Source organism: Falco punctatus, assembly GCF_963210335.1.
Source record: "Falco punctatus genome assembly, chromosome: 6".
NCBI lineage: Eukaryota > Metazoa > Chordata > Aves > Falconiformes > Falconidae > Falco > Falco punctatus.
In genome coordinates this window covers 42,093,557-42,117,424 of record NC_137585.1, presented here as the reverse complement: position 1 = coordinate 42,117,424, position 23,868 = coordinate 42,093,557, and the positions used below count along the sequence as shown (strand labels likewise).

At 37.5% G+C, this 23,868-nt stretch overlaps 1 protein-coding gene across 2 annotated transcripts in view; it reads left to right on the top strand.

Annotated features, from left to right (window-relative positions):
* Window positions 1-4,362: 4,362 nt before the first annotated feature.
* Window positions 4,363-23,868, top strand: part of MGAT4C (MGAT4 family member C) — a 433,108-nt gene continuing 413,602 nt past the window's right edge. For both annotated transcript variants that reach the window (XM_080394201.1, XM_080394206.1), the window contains exon 1: window positions 4,363-14,642. The gene's annotated coding sequence lies outside the window, so the exon portion shown is untranslated. The remainder of the gene's footprint in view (window positions 14,643-23,868) is intronic.

Below are 23,868 nucleotides of genomic sequence, written 5' to 3'. Positions count from 1 at the left end.
TTTTCCAGGGATGAAGGTGAGCCTGACCAGCCTGTAGTTTCCTGGGTCCTCCTTCTCATCCTTTTTAAAGACTGAAGTGCCATTGGCTTTCCTCCAGCCTTCAGGCACATCTCATGTTCTCCATGGACTTTCAAAGATGATGGAGAATAGCTTGGCCATAACATCTGCCAGCTTCCTCAGAATTCAGATTCCCATTGATGGCCATGGATTTGTGGGTGTCAGGTTTTCTTAAGTGCTCTCTAACATGATCCTCCTTGATCAAGGGACAGTCTTACTTTTGCCAGACTTCCTCTCTTGCCTCCGGGGTCTGGGAAACTGGAGGGCCAGCCTTGGCAGTGAAGACTGAAGCAAAGAAGGCATTCAGTAACTCTGCCTTCTCTGTGTCCTTCATCAGGGCACTCACCTCATTCAGAAGTAGGCCCACTTTTCCCCTAGTCATCCTTCTCCTGTTGATGTACATGAAGAAGCCCTTGTTGTCCTTGGCTTCCCTTCCCAGATTTAATTCCAAACAGATCTTAGCCTTCCTCATCAACTCCTTGCATATTCTGACAACATCCTTATATGCCTCCCACGTGCCCTGTCCCTTTTTCCATATCCCATGAGCTTCCTTCTTCTGAGTTTTGCCAGAAGCTCCTTGTACAGCCATGCAGGCCTCCTATCTGCTTTACTTGATTTCTTACTCATGAGGATGCACCTATCTTGAGCTTGGAGAAAGTGATGCTTGAGTATTAGCCAGGTCTCTTGGACTCCCCTGCCTTCTAGAGCCCTAACCCCAAGATTCCTCCTTGAAGAGTCCAGAATCAGCTCTACTGAAGTCCAAGGTTGCAATCTTGCTTGTTGACCTACTACTTCCACACAGGATCCTGAACTCCAGCATCTCACAGTCACTTCAGCCAAGGCTGCCCCCAACCAGTCCTTCTTTGTTTGTGAATACAAGGTCTAAGAGCACATGTGGTGGACTGACCTTGGCTGCATGCCAGCTGCCCACTAAGCCACTCTGTCACTCCCCTCCTCAGCAGAACAGGAGGGGAGAAAATAAGATGGAAACAACTTGTGGGTCAAGATATAGGCAGTTTAATGAAGCAGTAGCAAAAGTCACATGTGCAGAAGCAAAGGAAAACAGAAGATGTTATTCTCTACTTCCCATCAACAGGGGATGTTTGGCCATTTTCTGGGAAGGAGGGCTTCGGTACGCATAGCAGTTACTTGGGAAGAGAAATGTCATAAGTAACAAATGCCCCCCCTTTCACATCCTTTCTCTTAGCTTTCATATCTGAGAAGATGTCATGTGGTATGGAATATCCAATTAGTCACTTTGGGTCAGCTGTCCTGGCTATGTCCTCTCCCGAGATCTTGCCCACCCACAGACTACTGATGGTGATGGGGAATGTTGGAGAGACAGCCCTAATGCTGTGCCAGCACTGCTCAGCAGTAGCCAAATCACTGGTGTGTTGTAGCCACCAGTACAAACACAGTGCTATGAGGGCTGCTACGGGGCTCAGCCAGACCCAATACAGCACACCTTGCCTCGCTGGCTTCTCCACCACCTGCATCAAAAAGCTATCACCAATGCTTTGCCAGAAACCTTGTGAACTGCGTGAGCCTAGCTTTCTTTCTGCTGAAAAGTGTGTGAGCATCAAGAGATGTTTTCAAATAAAAATTATCTAGTTTTCCACAAGAAATTATCTAGTATCCACAAAAAGTTGGAATATGCAGTTATTTTTAAGGAAGACTGTGGAGTAGAGAAGGTGTCTGTAAAATATTTTATCTCTGTGATTGCATATGATCCAATTAGTTGCATTTGAACCTGAGTAACAAAATTAGTAGGCTATTTCATCTCAGATACTTACTGTAGTACTTTACTGCCCAGAGCAATCATTTGCAAAGCACTCACGTGCATGAATGTATGCTTATATCTACCTATAAGAAAATGTTCAGTCTAAAATGTTTTACATTCCTATTTATTTTGGGGACATAGTCTCACAATATTACCTGGAATGTGTTATTAAGTGAATAGATTTAGTTAAGAAATCTGACGTGGGTTGGAAAATGATTAGCAGCTTTAATGGCATGGATACATCAGATACATTAGCACTCAGGTGGAAGAATTTGAAGAAAAGATCTCCCCCACAAAGCATGCTATATTAACTGCAACTAAATGGGGGAAGGGGGGGAGTTGCTTTAAAATAATAATAATCTCAGCTATTAAATGCATCAAGAATAAAATGACTCCACTTGCTCTATCTTATTGCATTATATGAAATATTTCAGAATAATGAAAGCTAATAAAATTAATGTAATCACATATGTAACCTCCTTTAAATTTATGGTAAATACAGTATATTTATCCTTAAATATTTAATATAGACTAACTTAAGAATAAAATATAGCATTAAACACTTGTGGGGTTTTTTTGGGGGGTTTTTTGGTTGGTTGGTTGGTTTGGGTTTTTGGGTTTTTTGTTTTTGTTTTTGTTTTTTTTTTAATGCTGAAAATGAGGTACTCCAGAATTGCAAAAGAAGGATAATTTCTTTTTTTGGTTTGAAAGGGGATGGTCAAACTTCTTCAGATAAGGTTGCTTAATGTTAATGGTTTTCATCCACGCACTCTGTGCAGGCCTTCAAAATTATAATAGAAATTGTCCACATGGTGACTGAATGAATAAAACAGGGAAAAGAAAGGTGCCTGAAAGAAAAGGAGGAGGACAAAATATATACATGTAAAATGAACAGAAAGAGTTAGCTGTGCTGCTGTTGCCATTTGTCTACCAGCTAATAAAGCAGCTGCCTGTAGGACACAGAAGATAAGTGTTGAAGGGAGAAAGCATGACTTGCACTGAACCTTTATTCAGTTTTGTTTTCTACACTGTTGATGGTTGCAAGTGTTGTGTATGGTTCAGAAAGGTGAAAGCTGTTGTTTTGAGAACCAAGTAATAGTTAGACCTCAGGGCAGATGTACTTTGGAAAATGTGAAAAACTCTTTGAGTGGGAGCATACCATTAAGCCTGACACTTGGCTGGACCTTTGCATGCTGGGTCTAAGGATGCCATGTGGAAGAGTTTGGATGAGACCATACTCTGGAAGTACTTCAGGATCCACACACTGGAAGTTGCAAAAGGTCCTTGAAAGAGAATATGGATATCAGGAAGACCTTTGCTCTGTTTTCATCAATATCCCCACAGACAACAGCAAGTATAGGTTGGGGTGCCATGCCTTTAGTTAAAAAGCAAAGCTATTAGCTAAGAACATTTTGGTTACAGAAATCATTCTCTCTTGCCCTCACTATCCAAGCAGCATGAAGTCATGAATCTTGTTGGTCATTGAAGGTGTGTAGCAATGGGATATTCTTGATGATGAGACTTTTTAGTCTCTGCATAACTGTGAGTATCATGGAGTACAGGGAGACCATGGTCCTCAAGAAGTGTGAAGATGCACTTTCATTTCCAGATTCAGCAAGTAACTTGCAGATGGGATTAGCTGTGGGTGGTATACCTCAAGAAGGGTCAGTGAGGATGCTCTTTTTCTCCAGCATTCCATCATGACCAGTTGAACAGGATGTCAATAAAATATCATTTCATTGTTCATTATGAAATGGGTGTGTGGACAAACTTTTGTGGCAGGAGGAATTCCAGGGCAAATTTTTGCTGACTAATGTGAAGGCAACACTGGTGCTCTGCTGAATTCATATAGGACACAAGCTGAACCATTCCTTGATCTAGACGAGTAGAACATGGCAAGAGACAGATGACAGTAAATGTGAGATGACCTTTTGACCAAGTGAGATAGATTCATTTCTTCAAGTTCCTCCTCCCACTTGTTTGGTTAGAAGGTGAATTCATCTTCCCCATACAGCTGCTCCAATGGTTACTGAACTGATCTGTAACAAGGTGCCAAGGAAAAGTCTGTGCACAGCTAAGGGGAAGTTGCTGTCACAGTACTTACAGTTGTTTGCTTAAAACAAATTTGATTGTTTAAAAGGAAAAAGTTCTAAAAACAGTGTCAAAAACATGATATCGAAATAGCTCATCAACAAACCTGTGATTTTTGGTTGGGGGCCAGGGCAATGAAAGAAAAGACCTGCGTGGTAGTGACAGTGAGGAAATAGTTTTTTTAAAAAAACTGGAGGTACAAACAAAATCTGTGTGTGACGGATTAGTTCCTTTTTAAATATACAGACAATGTATTTGTGAAAGAAGCAATCTTATTTTCACCAGTGAGAAGGAAACTGCCATATTAATTTATGTCATAGTAGCAACAGCACTGGGACAGTGAAAAAAGCTTTGCTCTATCCTGCATTTAAATGAGTATATGTGCGTGTTTCGTTGGAGTATCCATTCTCATGGAGAATGAGAACACATTCTCTCGTCTTCCCCCACATTCTTTAAAAAGCATTCCATTAAAGCTGACTTTGGTACTAAACATTTAGTTGTTGAGGGCAAACTGACAGCTTCAAAACCTTCTCTTTTTTTTTTTTTTTTCTTTTTTTTTTTTTTTTTTTTTTTTTGTGGGTGTGTGTGTAAAGTACAATGAATTTTTAAAATAAATGATTAGGCAGAAATTATTTTTTATTTTACCTCCTAAAGCAGAAAGGAGTTTCTCACCAATAAACTGTCTTTGTACTGAGGTAGACCATATGTATTGTAAATTATTTTAAATGCAGTCACTGGAGAGTGTATGCTTGTCCACAGACATAGAAACAGTATGTCAAAGCTGCAGTTCAGTCCACAGAAGGTTTTATAAGTCTGAGTTTTCTAAAATGAAGTGACGCCTTTTCAGATGATGGCTTGCTATAGCACAACAAATAATTAAAACGTACCTGACTTAGACATCTAGGAGACATTCTGATGGTATCACAATGGTGAATGGCCTGCTCTTTATGCATATTTATGTATCAAAATGACAAGTATATAGGTGCAGCAGCAGTCCTGTCATTAACTATCAGGGTGAGTCAAGGAAGTCTTAGCAACTGTTTTAAACAGTCTTCCAGAGGGAGACTGATCACTGAGTAATTCATTGGTTATTTTCTAAAATCCACAAAGTACAGCTAGAATAATCTAGTTTGATTTCCTGCATGAATATGGACAAGAGGTCTACCTAAATTAATACTGTTTGAAATCCAATGTACTTAATGATACATCAAAGGACTTGACCATTTAAGATACAGTCTTGTCACCACAAGAAAGGACTTTGCTATGAATTCACAGTAACAGACGTGTCACTAAGATTTATTTTATGTCTGCCCAGTTTTTCGGAGTCATTTTAGTCAGTGTGCTACAGTTCTTTAAAAAAAACCCAACAATCAGATTACATTTAAAATTTCTACTAAAGAAAAATTTTAAGCTTACTACTGTGTGTGGATGCTGTTGAATCACATCCACTGTGATTCCTTTATTCAAGTAACATCTTGGAACACACAAACTCATTTTGAGGAATACCACTCTTGTTTTGGTTTTTTTTTCCCTTTTCAATTAATGTATTCAGTAGTAAAAAAAGCACAGTCTAAGAGTCAAAGACTGAAATTAAACAGTTTATTATTCCAATACAGTGAAGATTTTGGGAATCTCACTTTATTATATTTCAGATTGAAACCCCTATTTTATAAAATAAGCAGTCTGAATTTTTTGGAAGCCTAAACCAATCCTGTTGTAGCCATTAATCTTGTTTCCTGCAGATTTTGAAAAATGAACGATGGGATCAATATAGTCAGTTTCAATGGTTTTGTTTGTTTGAGTTTTTTTTGTCTATCCCTTTGGTCTGAAATTCTTGTGCAGCATACCAAAGGAATATTCTAAGCTATATAGTTATATATGATGGGTTTTTTTGATCTGACTGCAAATAAACTGATTGCATTTGAAAGTTACTTCATTTTCCAAAGATGCATGCATTCTTCATGTTAGGAGTATATCCATCACTGTACTTTTGTGCAACACAGTTGGTTATAACCATAGAGGTCTCCAGTATGAGAATACATGAATGCATCAAATAAGGTCCACTAATGCACCTTCACATTCATTACTGGAACAAGTGACATATGCATGACAAATGCATAGGAAGGTTGTGTTTTTGTTACTCTATGTTTTTCAAATGAAGACAAAGCCAAGGAAACTGAAATAAAGTTTGTTTTGGGCTTGTTTGGTTTTTTTCATTTGTTCTGATTTGTTTTAAATTATAGGTCTATTCAGAATTTAGATGTGTCCTGTATGAAAGCAGGTTGGCACTTTACCTTTTGAAATGCATGTCTGAAACATTTCAGAATTAAATTCAGGTACAAAGAAGATGGGGAACTGTGTTTAATGTTAGACATGCTAGACATGGTTTTATTTGGTCAGTTTTCTTTCAAAATACAGCCATCCCCACCCCCCTTTTATAATGTAGTTTGTTGAAAAATATGTATAATAAGAGACACATTTACAGAAGAAATTAGCTTTCATACCCCTGAATTCTTGACTGTGAGAGAATTATTAGACAGCTCTCAGCAGTGGATACATCTAAGCATCCAAGGATATCTGGTCACCTGACCACTATTTTCATTAGAGGGAGATAGTTTTTCATGTACCAGGATTGTTATTTTCTAGATAAATTTACCATAAATTCACAATAAGAGCTGTTTTATCAAGATGCCTTTTCTTTTTTTTTTTTTTTTTTAAGTTTTTAAGATTCTTGTCTGTCTATGTTCTATACATAAAATGAAACATGAAGAATAATAGCTTGAAGTTTTGAATAAAATTTGAAAGGGTCTATTTTTATGTGTAATGTATCATCCTCTTTTTCACTCTTCTGTTTTGATAGGAGAACTAGAAACAAGATGTGAAACCTCCTGTAGTTTTCTCTACATTCTCCTTAAATAATCTCCTTATAAAATATTAAATGGTAGAATAAGATAAAACGGGATCCCCTCCTCCCCCCACCCTGGGGATAATTATTTATCAATAATAAACTGGGCTATTATTGATAAATAACAATATCTTATTTGTCAGGTAATATTAAAGACAATTATTCCATTTCAATAGAGCAAACAGCAACCTATGATCCTGTTCTTCTTTATTATTTATTTATTTGTTTGTTTGTTTTAAACCAGGCTATGCAGGGCAGGTTTATCAGAATTTATCATGGCAAAATCATTCAATGGTACCACAGAGCTAAGCACAAACTTTCTGAACAAACTAAAAGGTTTGGACATGCTTGAATGTGTTCTGAATTCTGCAGTGTACTCGCAGAGTATACATGATATGTATATTCCATGTTTCTTCTTCCTTATTTCTCACGACATTATTTCTTTAGTTAACTATTTGTATTGTAGTAGTGTATAAAAGCTCTGCTCTACTTGGCTGGAATTATGTAATAGGGGTTTTGTTTTTCTTTATTTTCCTCTAGAATCCTAATATGTTGCTTTCAACGCACATACAGCTGCTGAGGTTTCAGGCTGCACAACACAAGTTTTAAGGGTTTTAAGTGAGACACATTAAACTTGCCTTGAGCTTTTGAGATGAAAGGTGATGTATGAGTTCAAAGTAAGACCTTGTTCACTATAATGCAAAAGAGAGCTGAAGGAAACAAATATATAGCTAAAAGATTGAAAGCAGGAAATTGGAAAGATCTTTTATCATTGATTATTTAAATTTTAGGAGCACTTATGCTTCCTTACAGTCTAGCCATTGGAGAAGAGAGGGCAATGGAAGCCAGAACAAGAAATACTTTGTGTATCACATGCAAACTGTTGGGAGATTTCTTGTTGAATAATTTAAGCAACTTATAATTGAACTGAAATAAGATCCCTTAATCAGTAAGATTCTATTTATTTTGTAACAAAGGTATTTAATCACTTTCAGGACAAAATCAAGTTGTGGTTTTGTTGTTTTTTTTTTTTTTAATATCAACCACTAAAATGTAATATTGACTTCTTTTTTTAAAAAAGTAACGGTGACATTTACAGATTTAAATACAATTATCAGAAGAAACAGAAGCCAAAAAAACCCCGCCTAAAACCCCCAAAACAACACAAAAGCCCAAAAACATAAACAACTTGGAAATGTTTGTGAAAATTTAAGTAGGGAATCACATAATTACAGAATTATTTGGGTTGGAAGAGAGTTTTAAAGATCATCTAGTCCAATCCCAGCTGCCACGAGCACATCTTTCTTTAGATCTTTCACTGTAAAACAAATGTTTTTAAATTAAATAATTGACTGCAAAACTTCAAGTATCAAGAAACCTGGGAAAAAACAACTGCGGAATGAAGGAGGGAAGCACATGTTTGGTAATTTGTTTGGTGTTTTTTTTGTTGTTGGTGGTGGTTTTTTTGTTTTGTTTTGTTTTAACATAGGTAGGTTTTTAAATATTTGAATTATAACAGATCATAACTCCTCTTTTGGTTCTCATTTTTATCTTTGTCAGGTTCACCTGGGGGCAGGTACATTAGCATCTTGGAGCAAATATCCTATGTGTTCCCAGTTCCTGTGTTTTTTCATGAAGTGGATGGTGTCAGAGAGCATGATCTGGTTTCCTTTTGGTTGAAACAAACCAAAACATAAAAAAAGACTCACCCTAGTAGAGCACATAATGTACTTCATAAACATATTCAATACATGGAACAAATCTAGATACCGTGGAAATAGAAACTCTGGACAACACATAGTGTGTGATGTCAGGATCCCCCAGTGAGCTGTTACCTTTTACAGATCTTGTTCCATTCTTCACAACTTGTTGATAACAGGTATAGTCAACTTCTTTTATACAAAGTGTAAGAGTGCTTGTATGTGTTATTCCATGCGTACACTTGTTCATAAAGTATTTAAACTGTACACAGGCTAATAAGAACATGTAGCCTGTAATAGGGATCATGTGACAGGATTTACACATAAGATAGAAGCAAAGAAATTGCATCTCCAGCTGTCAGACAACAAATGATAGTTCTGTATAAGGCAGAATTAGGGGAAATAGCCTCATGCAGAACTTCAATTAAGAATTCTTGGTTTATGTTGACTTTTTCTCATATCTTTTACTTATCTGTGGCCACCTAAATACTGAAATGAGCTTTGGGATATAATTGTTCTATTGTCTTCTGCTAGTGTACAAATATAGTAAGGAAAGAAAGCCAGACAATCTACCTGCCTGCTTATTTTGGGGTCAGGGGAAAAAAAAATCTCACAGATTAATATTGTATGTTCCAATCTGAAAACTGTTGCTTTCCTAAAAAGCACAGTGAAGAAAACTTGAAAGCAGGAAGTTTAACAATAATCAAAAAGGAGAATGAGCACTATTCATTCATTCATATTCAGAGCATATATTTCCATCCTTCTTCTACTCACTAAGTCTTGATTGCTTTCTTCCAGGAACCAAATGAAGTGGTAGACTGAACTTTGAAGACAGCCTTTCAGCTGACACTAAATCACTCCCTAAATCACTCCCTGTTCCAGGGGCAATTCTGGCAAGTAAATTCTGCCACTGAAGTTGTCTAGTCGGTCCCAAATAACAAACCAACATCTACATTTCCTCTTCAAAATTAGGTTCTTCTGTATCTTGAATGTTGTTTCCCACATTACAGGTTCTTAATGAACAAAAAACACTGGCAGAAGAGCAGACTGTGGTTCTGTACATTTGATTAAGGTGCATTCATAGTAGAAGCTAAGGCTTTCTACTATTGAATCTTAAGATTAGCAAAAATAATTCTATTGAAGTGTTTTACTTTGGTCCAGAACTAAACCTCCATGAAACTAAGAAATTAAAACTAGCAAGCTATGGCCTAAAAGACATACAAGCACTAACAACAGTGTAACATGTATTTCAAAAGCAAACAGTGAAGAAACGTATGAAGCAGCTAAATTTATGCAAGAGTTCAACTGACAATAATGAAAAAGTGACCTCAAAAAGTTTACTAGATATTTATATGCATGCACATTGTGTTTTTTCAATGTTATTGTATATATGTATACAAAATATAATATACAGTAGCAAAAAAAACCCTCACTTTCTGACTGAAATTTTCATCTTTGAATTTCATATCTCCACTGCCACTGGGTTTCTCCATTAGAAGTTCTTCTCTGCTACTAAAATCTAATGCAAGACAGGCAGGGTAAAACGTGGAGAAAATATTCTGAATTCATTAACTACTATATTGTCTCCAGTGAAGAATGATGGGGAAATAGAAAGATAAAACTTTATCTAAACTGAGTTATTTTCCTCAATGAGAATTACCAGTTGGAGAAGAGTTGTAGTTCTAAAGATTTAACCAAATATATATTTTTTTTAGTGTATCCTATTATATAGATTTTTTTTTTTTTTAATATTCTTCAGATATCTGCCTGGTAGTTCTGGAATCAGGTTACTATTTAAGTTTAAAACCTAAATAGGCCCAGTGCCTAAGTTTAGCTTCTAGAAATTAACTTCCCTAAAGTTCTAAGATATATCCAGGTCAAATTATTCTTAAAACAGTTATAGCCTCTGTTATCCAGGTAGGTATCATGTCACAGAGTTACAATATGCCCCACTTCATGGTCACCTTTTTCAGTCTCTGTCTGTAATGCCGCTTCTGTCTTCTGGTGTTTTGAAAGATGTTTTCATAACTCAATTTCAAAATATCTAGTGCACTATGCCAACAGCTTCCACAGTGAACATCTAGGACTGTCCATTTAATTCCAAAAAGATATTATAAAAAGATATTAAAACTGTACAAGTAGATAACTTGGAAAGGAAAAGGGGAAGGGGGTGGGGGGGAGGGGGGAAGGAAAGTTAAAAAAACCCACCCTTTTTATTTTTTTCTTCTGGTAATGTTTTAGAATTTCCTGTGAATCTATATCTTGTTCTAAAACACTGTAGGTCAAGTGACTATGCTTTGCTGGGTGACTTGGGCCTATTTCCTAATAATCTTCAGCGATTGCTAACCTCTTTCCTAGGAAAAAAAAACAATTGTTAGTTCTGAAAGTGTCTTTCTTTTTTTTCTCTGCCTGTTAGCTGAAGAAGAGAACAGTGAGTTGAATATGCGGTCAAAGATGAGAATTTTACTAAGACTGTTTGGATTACTTGGTTTTGTTGGCTAACTTGCTTCTCTATTTCCAACCATGTCACACCTCAAAATCCAACAAGAAACTTCCTAGAAACCGACATGTTCATGTTACTGATTCAAACCACTAAACATGAATGAATCATATTTTGTAAGATAATGGATACCACTAAAATAATTAATTACAATGATTTTATTTTTGTTCAAGCTAGTAGATTTTCATGAATAGAAGCTAAGATACCAGTGTAGCTATTTGACCCAGGTTACTGAGGCTCTAAGAAGAACAGCAGCTTGTCACTGGTAGCTACATGAAGCAGTAGCTGCTGAGAGAGGGGAAACATGAGTGATGTTTATTCTAAAATGTATAAATAGCACACAAAGCAACCATGTGTTTAAGGCTAGCAGGTGGCTTTCAGCTTTAAAGAGTTTCATCAAGCCTTACCTTACTGTGAAGAGGGATGACTTTGGGAACTTTACAGATAGGCTGTTGCACAGTGAGGTCTCGATCAATATTTTTTCCAGGCAATTTCTTTAGTTTCAGCAGCAGATGCTGTAATTCTGTGACCAGAAGAGAAGAGGAACCTAATAATCTAACCTCAATTAAGAAAGATATTTTGGACAATAAAAGCTAACGATCTTACCAAAGTTAGGAACCATTTTAACAGAAAGTCACTGGCGCCACGATGAACCGAGGATTTTGTTGGTTCATAAACAAAAGTGAAAATTACAGAACAGTTGAGATGGGAAGTGACCTCTGGAGGTCACCTGGTCCAACCTCCCTGCTCAAACAGGGCCACCTAGAGCTGGTTGTTCAGCTCCGCATCCTGTTGGTTTCTAAATAACTCCAAGGACCAAAACTCCACAACTGCTCTGGGCAGCCTGTGCCAGTGCTCAACTACTCTCACAGTAAAGTGCTTCCTGATGTTCAGAGGGAACCTCCCGTGTTTCAGTTAGTGGCTCTGGTTCTGTCACTGGGCACCCCTTGAAAGACTCTGGGTCCATCTTCTTTGCATCCACCCTTCAGGTATTTATACAAATTGGTAAAATTCCCCTGAGATTTCTCTTCTCTAGGCTAAACAGTCCCAGTTCTCTCAGCCTTTCTTCATAGAAGGGAGACTCCTGTCTCTTCATCATCTTCACTGGACTCTGTCCAGTATGTCCATGTCTTTCGTGTACTGAGGAACCCAGAACTGGACACTGGAGTCTAAGTGTAGCCTCTCCAGTGGTGAGCAGAGTGGAGGGATCACCTTCCTCCCAGCCTGCTGGCAAAACCTTAAAATGAAAAAAAATGAAAATTGTTGACAAGAATAAAAAAAGGTTGTCATAAGAATCACAACTGAAGCTAAGCATTTTTGCTTTCACTCACCATGAATCTCTTCTAAACAGCATGCTCATTACAAAAATACCTTTGCAGGATAAACTGTGTTGTACATGTTTTACAAAATGTAGCTAAATTGGTTACTAGTGAAGATTAAATTTAGCCAGTCAAAATTCATATACTTGCCCATGTTTTCTCTCTGATTTGCAAATTGCATCAAAAATTCTCTCCAAGTTGACAATTTGTTGATATTTTTTGTTTGATTGTTTGTTGTGTTTATTTGCTTTTAATTGTTACAGCAAGATCTATTTATGTAGACAATGTACAAACTTTAATGGCTAGGACTGCAGCACATCCAGTTCTACTTAGAACTAAGCAGTGTGAGTGTCATAACACCAGAACTAATCCTAGAGCAAGGCAGCATGGGAAAATTTTTAATCCCTCTAGAAATATATATTATTTTGGGCTACGTTTATGTGTATTGCATTTACTGAGAAACTGGGTCTCATCAAGTGCTTGCATATGCTCCAAGCTGCAGTTGTTGGGACAAAGGCTGAAGGAGCTTCTGTGTAAAAGATCTAGGCTGTATGTGATGCCTTCAGCACAGAATATGGAATACAAAAGCCCTGTGGGGCTGATGGTTTAGTGACATAACCCCCAAGGAAATCAGTTAGTGTTGATCATGTTTTTTTACTTCACCAGGTAGAGTGCTGTTAATGTGAGTACGGTGGGATGGGGAACAAAACAGACCTCATCACTCATGTGCCAAAGATTTTCAGTCTTTTCATGCTTGTTGGATGAAAGCACAGTCTACACCCATTTCTTGGTGGTATACTTATTTATCTTTCTCAGAATGCTCTAGGAGTGTGTATATATATATATATATATATGTATATGTATATTCATATGTATTCAGCTGCATCTCTGTTTACAGTTTAGAGTGGGGGCCTGACTTTCCATGATACTGAGAAATCAAATCTGAGAAGGTTATTTGTGGTAGATATCTAGGACTTCAGAAAGATAGATCATTTGAAACTAAAGAAAGGATCTGCAAAAATGCCTGTTTACTAGGGAGCATGACTAACATTTGCTCTCTGAAAATATTTGTTGTTGTTGTTGTTGTTTTTAAATGGTATCCAAAGTTTGAGAGGATAAAATATAAGACTTCATCTACTATGCTTAATGATAATGTCCTGCACTTGAACTATCTATACAACAACTTCTTACATGACAACTTGAACAACTTGAAATTAGTGACTTTGTCTAACAGCTTTGGCACTACACTGATACTCAGAAAACTTCAGTTCTATCTTCTTTGTAAACTAGTGCCATCAGAGAAGTGGTTCATAAAAAAAGGCAAATGAACTGTTACAATTTATTTTTTTCTTGACAAAACTTTTTAGTAGCATAACAAAACATCAATCACATGGGGTTTTTTATGACTATCTACTAAGGCTAAACATGTTAATTGTTCAGAATTTTAGCTGTCACTTCATTTTTCATCAGCAAGGGGGAAATACTGCCCCTTTCTTTCCTGGAACATTCAAAATGAAGATAATTGCAAAGAAATGAAATCTGTTAAAAACAGAAAGACCAGGTAGTGGAAGAATAATTTGAGCATAAACAGATAAAGTTTGGGAAACAGTGAAAAATTCCCATGCTTATATTGTTGGGCACAGCTATTTCATGAAACATGCTGCCATTTATCAGCTTTAAAAGTTTGACTGTTTCTTTCAGATAGAAAAATCTAGGGTGGTGCCATGTTTTGTGTCTCCCCCCACACCCCCCCCCACCCCCCCCACCCCCCGCCCTTAACCTGTGACTTGAAAGAAAGCAACATTGAGAATGAATTTCATGCTAGTAGACACTTTTAAGACTAGATTTAGCTGCAGTCACATTAGCTTAGATAATGGGAGAATTTTTCTTCATTGAAAATGCTCCCTGTCGCTTAAGAAGAACTCACTGAGGCAGCCTGCCATCTAGCTTTTTCACAGCAAAATAGGCTTTCAGACTGCAGATGAGAGACTCGGGAGCAGAGACAATTTTAACTTAGCCATCCCTAATTTATCTCAAGCTTTTTCAATTCATCTTCACTGCTCTATGCACACTGGAACGCCAGATTGTCAACCCCTGGGAACAGAATGCAACCAGGGATCTAGAGAGCTGTCATATCCTGAGAAATATTTAAATTGTGCTGATTTTCTTCTGGAGTGCTGAGCAGAGGGAATGAAACTCTCCATCAAGTCATAGCTTTGCAGGCAATAGATCAAAGGATACCGCCAGTTTTTCTAATGGATTATTGTTATCGGGCAGGTTCTTCCTGAAGGTATGTAGTTACTCTCTCAATTCATTACCCACACTATTTATCAGATAATGATCTAATGAACTAGTAATCCAGATACATTAAGAAAAATGTTAACTAAGTAATCTGTATTGATTGAATGATGGCACTTTATTGCAGCATGTTTGCAGTTAAAATACTCTGATATACTTACTGTAGATGTGTTTCACCTACTGCCCAGTGCTTTGTCAGCAATCTCCCCGAGCAAAAAACAATCCGTAACCTCTAAACAAAAAAAGCAAAATTCAGTTTTTCAGCCTATAACATTGCCACAAGTTGATGTTGACTGTCCAGAGAATGTTGCTTTTCTGAAACAATGAATAATGAAGAGCAAAATCATACTTCTGATTTAAAATTTGGTTTAGGTATTTATTTTGCAAAATATTTTCCATGGGTATGGGCAGAACTCCTCTTAAAGTGCTACAAATTAATTGTGGAGTTAGATATTTTCTGATTAGCTATGTTCTACCCCTCAGCATAGGGAGTTAGGATATCTAATTCTAAAAATCTCTGATGTCAGATATGTAACAGAAGACTGTTGTTGCATCTATACTTCCAGAGTCCAGGAGCTTCTAGGTAAAGCATAAGGATTATATACCACAACAGGGGTTTTAAAAACAAAATCTCTAAAGGATTTCTTGCCTTTTAAACTTTTGTGTTTAAATAAGAGTTACAGAATCTGTCTTCTAATCTGAAATGCTTACTGCATGTCTGTAGCTTGTGAGGCAGGCTGACCTAAAAATGAAAGATTCCTAAACTGCAGAAGCAGCCTGTCATTTTTGAACTATTCCAAGCGCGGGAGTTGCTGCAGATATGGAAAAAGCACTGCCACCTTCAAATCAAAGTCCTGGCCTTGTTTCATCCCTGAGCTGGTACCCTGACTGAGTACAGGCACTGAGCCTGGAATAGAAAAAGGCAGATGCAGGGCTAAGCAAGAGGTAAGCCCTGAAAAAAAAAAATCTTACCTGTAGCTTCTTATCCAATGTACTTGCTGGGCTGCTGTCACACTGACAAGAGTAAATGATGTATGAGCTTGTGTACGGTGCACTTGATAGTGCAGTAGATATGTTGAACTGGATATTTAGTCACTTTTGACAGATGCTTGTCATATTTTTAATGTACTGTTGAAAGAAAGCAATAAGATAGCAGTAGGCAAAGATAGAAGCAGAATGAGATTTCAGAAGCCCATAAGGGTTAAAGTCAGTAAGTCTGAGATAAGAACATTTTCTAGTGTGTTTAACTTCCTCTGTTTATGGATTATAATATTTTCAAGACATTATGTTGCTCCTGTATGCAACACTTGAAAGTTCCCTTCCTCTAGAGCCTTAGAAAAGGTGAAAAAAAAAGAAAAAAGAAAGATTGATTCTGTCCTGTTTCCAAAGAACTCTGTTAAAGTACTTCCTTTCCTATGGACCCCAGAAAGGCAATTAAATGTTGGTTTACTTAAAACACTAGCTAACTAAATATAATTGTTTCTGATATATGGTATTGGAGAGTAACCAATAGCAACATAGCAACAACTTTGATTATCTTTTCTTCAAAATAACATGAAACAAAAGACATTAAAAAAAATATTTAAATGGGCAGGTAGTATTATATAATGGGAAATAAATGAAGATTATATCTCTATGTTATGTTTTTACCTTCACATGGTTTTTCTTTTTATCTGCTGTGCTCTGCAGTAGTAGCTATGCCCACTTCTCTTGATAGAGATCTGCGGTGTGCCCACATATCACACCATTTTTATCTGGAATTTTCTGCTGCCTTCTAAAATCCTCTTAGGCCATTTGTGTGAATAACTGTATCACAATAATGTGGTATAACATAAATGGATGACACTGTTCCAGGAAGAAAGAAAACTCAAGCACAAATAGAGAAGAAAAAAAAAAAAAGTTATTTTTCCACAGGAATTCACAGCAGGACAGAAAACTGACCTGTCTTGTTTATGTTCCTTAGCAGTCCTTAGCAAATATCACTTATATCCTGTGCTCCACTTGAGTAAGTCAGCTTAAGTCCTTCCATGACATCTTTTTAAGTTCCACTCCTTTTTGCTCTGCTGTGTGCTTGACAAATCATAAAATCAAATGATCAGGTTTGACCTTTTCTGCAATGCTCTTGGTTTTCCCTTGTGCTTCTTTAACAGCTGTTTGAGACTGGAGTTTATTCTTCTCCCAGACTGAGCTTCTAGGAGGTAGAGATATTACACACAACTTGGTGCAAAACAGACACCTCCTTACTTGTGTTATATTATTCTTCCTTCTTACTTGTTTTATATTGGGGAATGTGTTTGTGGTAACTATCCTAAATGCTATTGAGTGGGTATAAATAACATCTCTTAGGGGACTTTTTAGGAAGAAAAAAATTAATTCATGACTGACATCATCTGTTCTTTGAACTCTGACAGGTGACTGCTGCAAAAAGTGCTCAGAAAAAGAAAACGCTAGGGGCCTGGATAATGCTAGGATTTGCAAAACAAGAATGAATGCTTTCAGGCAAAAACTGGTTATTTCTAACATGAGGGTGTGATATGGCCTTATTTCTTTCTTCCCTTTATATGTCTTTCTAGGTTTCAGGACTAACTTGCCATTATTTACAGCATTTATGAAGTGTATTCTTTTGTTTCAAGGGTATCTTTTACACAGACTATTAGCTAGACAACACCTTCAATTATGTAGTAATTCTCTTAAGACTGAAGTAGGTCTAACGACATACAGCAAATCTATTTTCACACACATAATTCTGCAATTTTGAGTGAGCAATGGTGAAAAGTTGGTTTCCACTGAGAATCATACCTGAATATTGTAAAACACATCAAGAAACAGGGGTGGAAAGAACATACAAAGCTAGTTTACATTTACAAAGCTGACTTATTTTGGCTGAAATGCTTCAGCAAGTTCTCAAACTGTGTTCCAGCTTCCTAAACTGTGGGATACCCTGTATAGCTACAGGTACAAGTCCAAGGTCTCACATAAGTTTTGTGTTATAATTTCCAACCCCTTATTTCAGTTATGCAGAGTATCTGAAATTTTAGTAGACACTGATATTTAAGATAGTGAGTAAATATTTTGTCATTTTCATGAAAAAAAAAATAAAAAAATAAAAAAAAGAAGGGTAAATAAGTACCAGAATTCACTTCTGCCTTATTCTGTCCCCATCTCTTAGGAGAATTCAGATCAAGTAATAACACAATTCTGGTTACTTATATCCTTCTAAAAGACAAAGTTTACAGTCCAAAGTAGCTGATGTTCTTGTTGAAAGGTGCACAGCTTACAAGAATATTAACAAGTCCATGATTAAATGAATTAATGTTGGCTTCAGAGAAATATCTTTCAGATTATATATATATATATAATATAATTTTCTAAAAATGGATGTGAATTCCTTTGTTCTATGACTGACCTTAGTTTGATATGTTTTAAGCAAAGTATTTTGATATGGAGTTTTGAAAGATTTGGACTTTTTTGTTGGTGCCTCCTACCCTACTTCACACCCTCCAAATGACATGAAACAGCATTTGAAAACCTGCAATAACTACCTCTATTGCCTTTGTGGAAAGTCCTAATTTTAGAGTAAGGAAACTTGAAGATTTATAAGCATATGGCTTAAGGATTATTTTAACTAAAGTTTTTGGTTTAGATTTTAGTTTTCTTTCTCCTTTCTATGCATTAGAAAGTAAATATGCCTCAAAAAATGAGAATGTTATACCCTTAATCTTTTCTTATACTTTTTCTTTCTTTTGTATATTGCTGAGAATGGAAGCTATTCTGAAGCATCCAGGGTTGGTCTCTTCTTCTTGCCAATAAATACACAGGGTTCCCTGCAGTAGGTATTTCAGGTGCAATTAAAAATTTGGTTCATTTAGGGTGCTTCAATATTTCCTTTCTATCTTAATGGACTCATTACAATTGCTATCTCATATAGAGAGATAAATAACATTCCTGAAGAAATTGTAGTAATATATCTTGTTCTGAATGTCATTTAAAATCCAGTTTACCTTTTTCTTGCACTGCTGGAAGTCACTACATAGAAGTCAATGGAATAAATGAGAGTGGAATCAGGCTGGGTATGTTTACGTATTCCTGTTCACCCCTACACATCAATCAATGTGAAATTCCTATCTTAAACTGTGTCTGTTAATAAGGATTTGAAAGGTAGATTATTTATTTGGGCATAAAACTGCTTCTTCTTTGCTCTTCCAGCTGCTGCTGCAGACTAGAAACACTTTTCAACTGTCCATAGCTTCTCAGATTTTGAAAGCTGATTCATCAGAATTTAAGGCAGATGACAAATTCTGTTTCAATGAATTTTAAAGAATTCCTTGACAGCTTCTTATTAATCTGCCCCAAATCTTTTTGCTCAACTTTCATTTGTTAGCTTGAACATTTGTGGTGCTGTATGACAAAAGTGAAAGAAAGGAAAATTGAAGAGGTTCTACTTTATAAAGCTGTTATTTTTGCGAAATATAGAGACCAGTATGCTTTTTCCAGCTGTTTGTTTGTATACAGGATAGGAGTGAGAGGGGTTAATAAGCTGTTTCATCTATCCTTTGCTTGTGAAGTCAAGAAAAAAACAGATTGTCAAAGTGAACAGATTAAAACAAAAAAGTCAGCCTCCCAAAATATTTAAGTACTTTAAGAAAAATATGTTGGTCTGTTTTCTGTCTTGTATTCCCAAAAACATTAATAGATCTGTTGCAATTAATGAAGCACAATCTCTGAAATGTAGGGATGTTTTTTAGCACTTTGAAACCACTGAAATATCATTCCCATATCTGGTCTTTCTTGCTCAGCAGTTGATTTAGTCCTCCTCCACTCCCTCCCTTGTACAAGCTGATATTCTCATCCTCGCTGTAATCTATGTTAACCTTTGCATAGTATATTTTACTATTGTTCCTTGTAGGAAGTGAGAGTGTGCATGAGCATGATGCAACAGCTGAGCCACTTTAGTATCCTGCCAAGACTGAAGGGATGTCATGCTATGTCCTTCCCTCCTCTGGAGAGGCTTTTCAGCAGCTTTGACTCTGGAGCTTGCCAAACCCCTCCATGATCCAGTGTAAGCACAAGCCTGACAGAAAGCTAACTCAGCAGAAAAAACACATAGTTTTCCAATAGTTCAGTAATTGGAATCATGTCAGCTAAGGACCTGATGAATCTGAGACCTGAATCACATCAGCAAAAGACCTGGAAGACTGAGGCTGTTACAGAGGAATGGAGTGGAAGGAGGAGTTTCCTCCTTTTTTTCTGCAGCAAACTTAGGTTACAACAGCTATAACATTTAACCACACCTTAAAACTTCCTTGCACTTTTTGTATGTCTCCGTTACCTCCTGTCAAAAAGTGTCAGTGGAAGAAAAATGAGATCTCTGCTCACTTTCAGAGAAGGTCTTATTGCTCTGGTGTCTGACTCTTTGGGGAAAAGCAGCCTGGCAGCCAAACAGGGAAACTGAAATCACTTAGAGCTTTGAAGCTTCCCTTGCCATCAAAACACCCACTGCAACACAAGTCGAAATGGTAAGTCAATAAGGATCTCTAAGAACCATCTGTATAGCTTATTAGATCTAATTAAACAAGGCCCAAATCTGATCAGTTTTACAAAAATGGGAAACTATGCTTCCATAGTCAGTAGTGGAATTTAGATTTTCTTTGGGTTTTTTCTTGGTGTAAGTTGTTTACAAAAACTTTTTGGTTTCTTTGCTTTTTTTTCTAGTTTTGGGTCTGTCAGTCCTGTGTCCCCCACCTTCAAAGTCTGGGGGGTTGTTTGTTTCTTTGTTTCTGGCTGCCACTGCAATGCTGAAGATTAAAGTGACTGTGCTAACTATTTGGGTAAATCTTGAAATGGGCAATGTTTTAAGTGTTTCCAAATTTTTACTGTGTGTATTGCTGCATTTCAATCTTCAGCATGATCAGGACCATTTTTCCTCCCCATGTATTCAGACAAAGCTTAATTCTTGAGTGGAACTCCTACCTAATACAGTGAAATAGGATCACAGAATCGCAGAATAGTTGAGATGGGAAGTGACCTCTGGAGGTCACCTGGTCCAACCCCCCTGCTCAAACAGGGCCACCTAGAGCTGGTTGTTCAGCTCCGCGTCCTGTTGATTTCTAAATAACTCCAAGGACCGAAACTCCACAACTGCTCTGGGCAGCCTGTGCCAGTGCTCAACTACTCTCACAGTAAAGTGCTTCCTGATGTTCAGAGGGAACCTCCCGTGTTTCAGTTAGTGCCTCTGGTTCTGTCACTGGGCACCCCTGAAAAGACTCTGGGTCCATCTTCTTTGCATCCTCCCTTCAGGTATTTATACATATTGATAAGATCTTCCCCAAGGCTTCTCTTCTTTAGGCTGAGCAGTCCCAGCTCTCTCAGGCTTTTCAGGTAGGAGAGATGGTCCAGTCCCTTCAACATCTTTGTAACCATTTGTTGGACTCTCTCCAATATGTCCATGTCTCTCTTGTACTGGGGAGCCTAGAACTGGACACAGTATTCCAGATGTGGCCTCTTCAGTGGTGAGTAGAGGGCGGGGATCACCTTCCTCAACCTGCTTGGCAATGCTTTGACTAATGCAACCTGGGACCCTTCTTTGTGGCAAAGGCAGATTACTGGTTCATGGTCAACTTGTCCACCAAGACCTCCCTGGTCCTTTTCTACCAAGCTACTTTCCAGGTGAGTGGCTCCTCGCATATATCATTACATGGGGTTGCAGAACCCCAGATACATGACTTTGCATTTCTCCTTGACATGAATAATAAATTGCTTAACAAAATTTTAAAATCTTCTTTCTTTCTATCTACCTCAAACTATTTTGGGAGATCCCATGCATCATTATTTATTTTATTTTATTTTATTTTATTGAAAAAAAATTCTTCATTGCAGTTTAGAACCAGGATGTTAATCAGAAAATCAAGCCATTTGTTCCTTTTTTTGTCTTATTTCATCTTAATGACTCCTAGCTACTCTGTAGAAGTATGATTTCACTAGTGGGCACCAGCAGTGTTCCTCAGGGTTCAATTCTAGGGCCAGTTCTTTTCAATATAGTTATCAATGATCTGGATGCATGAGTTGATTGCACCATTATCAAAGTTGCTGCTAATGTTACCCAACCGGGAAGTGCCATAGACTCTCTTCAAGGACAAGAGGCCTTGCAGAGGGATCTACATAGATTACAGCATTGGGCTATGATTAATGGGATTAAAGTTATCAAGTCCAAATGACAGATTCTGCACCTGGGAAGAGTAACGCCAGGCGCTAATACAAATTGGGAGAGGAGAGGCTGGAGAGCAGCCCTGCAGAAAGGGTTCTGGGGGTGCTGGTTGACAGCACACTCAGCATGAGCCACCAGCATGCCCTGGCAGCCCACAGCACAAACCGCACCGTGGGGTGCATCAAACACAGCATGACCAGCTGGCCAAAAGGGGTGATTGTCCCACTGTGCCCAGCACTGGTGTGACCTCACCTGCAGTACCGTGTGCAGTTCTGGGGCCACAGTTTCAGAGGAAAGTGAAAGTCCTTGAATGTGTCCAGAGGAGGGCAACAAAGCTGGGGAAAGGGCTGGAAGGAATGTCCTCTGAGGAGCAGCTAAGGACTTTGGGCTTGTCTAGCTTGGGGAAAAGGAGGCAGAGGGGTGACCTCACTGCTCTCTACAGCTTCCTGAAGAGGGGAAGTGGAGCGGGAGTTGCTACTCTCTTCTCCCTGGTATCTAGTTATAGGACTTGTGGGGATGGTTCAAATCTGTGTCAGAGGGGGTTCACACTGAGCATGAGGAAGTGTTTCTGTGGTGAGAGAGTGGTCAAACACTGGAACAGTCTTCCCAGAGAGGTGTTTGATGCCCCAAGCCTGTTAGTGTTTAAGAGGCATTTGGACAGTGCCCTTAACAACAGGCTTCAACATCTTGCCAGCCCTGATTTGGACAGGCAGCTGGACTAGATGATTGTTGTAGGTCCCTTCCAACTGGAATAGTCTGTTCTGTTCTGGTTCTGTTCTGGTTCTGTTCTGGTTCCGTTCCGTTCTGTTCTGTTCTGTTCCATTCTATGATGAAGAAATGCAGAAATGATCTGATGATTGCACCTATTGGTAAGGAAGAATAATCAAATGAATGGGAAAGCTATCGAATGTAACATCTTTGGTTAAAACTGAAAGAAGGGTAATACAGTATGATTTAAGGTTTTGGATAGTGAACAATTCTATGCAAAATATGTTTGAGATGTCATCCAAAGAAAGGCTGTAATCTGAATTCTTGTGGAGGCAAATGATTCAGCACTCAGGAGCAGTGAAGGAATGAGGGACTCCTATAAGGAATCCCACCATTGTGATACCAAGAGTTTTACAATCAATCAATTTGCCTCCTAAGATTCTGAGTTATCTTCAAGGTGGAGGTGAGAACTAAGTAACTGATGAGGAGTTACTGATCTAAGCAGTCATATTATCTCAACAGAAGCCAATACAGGAAATGAAGTGTCTCAAATTTGTCATAATTTTGGATTCTACCACACATAAAAAACAAGCTACAGATGGAATTTACTGAAGGAGAGGAAGCAAGATTGAAGGTACGGCTGTATGCAGCTGTCTTGACTCACTGGTATGTCTGCTATGTTAAGTTCAATGTATTCTTCTATTTCTCCACTAGTGTGAAAATGTCATATCATTTTATTGGTTTAGATCCTTAAATTTGAGTGCTTACAAGTCTTCAGTATCAGACAAAAGAGATTCGATATTTTACTTTTCCAGGTTTCTGGGTGAGAAATAAAGCTGATAGATATAGATATATATAGTAAATATATGTAGTTGAAACACCGCATTAAATAAGGAGCCATTGACTGCAAATAGGTCATCCCCCAAAACTCCTTGTTTATTTTTTTTCCTGAGTAAAATTACTGTGGTACCTTACAGGGGAAAAAAAATACAGTGATTTGTTATTGGAACAGAGCTTATTCATAAAAGGTTGCCTGTACTGAAAGAGAATTTGTATATGAGCCAGAATATTTGCAATAAATTTAAAGCATCCCTTGCTTCCTGAGCCAAGTGAATGACATTTCAAGACCACAGAAGACAAAAACATATATATGTATGCATGTATGTGTATCTATATGACTCTTATTTTCATAATATTAAAATTATGTATCATTATTAATATACTACTGTCTAAATCCTACTAGATTTTTTTTTTTTTAAATCAAAATTAGGCATTTTGGAATTAGGCATGATGGAAAAAGTAAGAA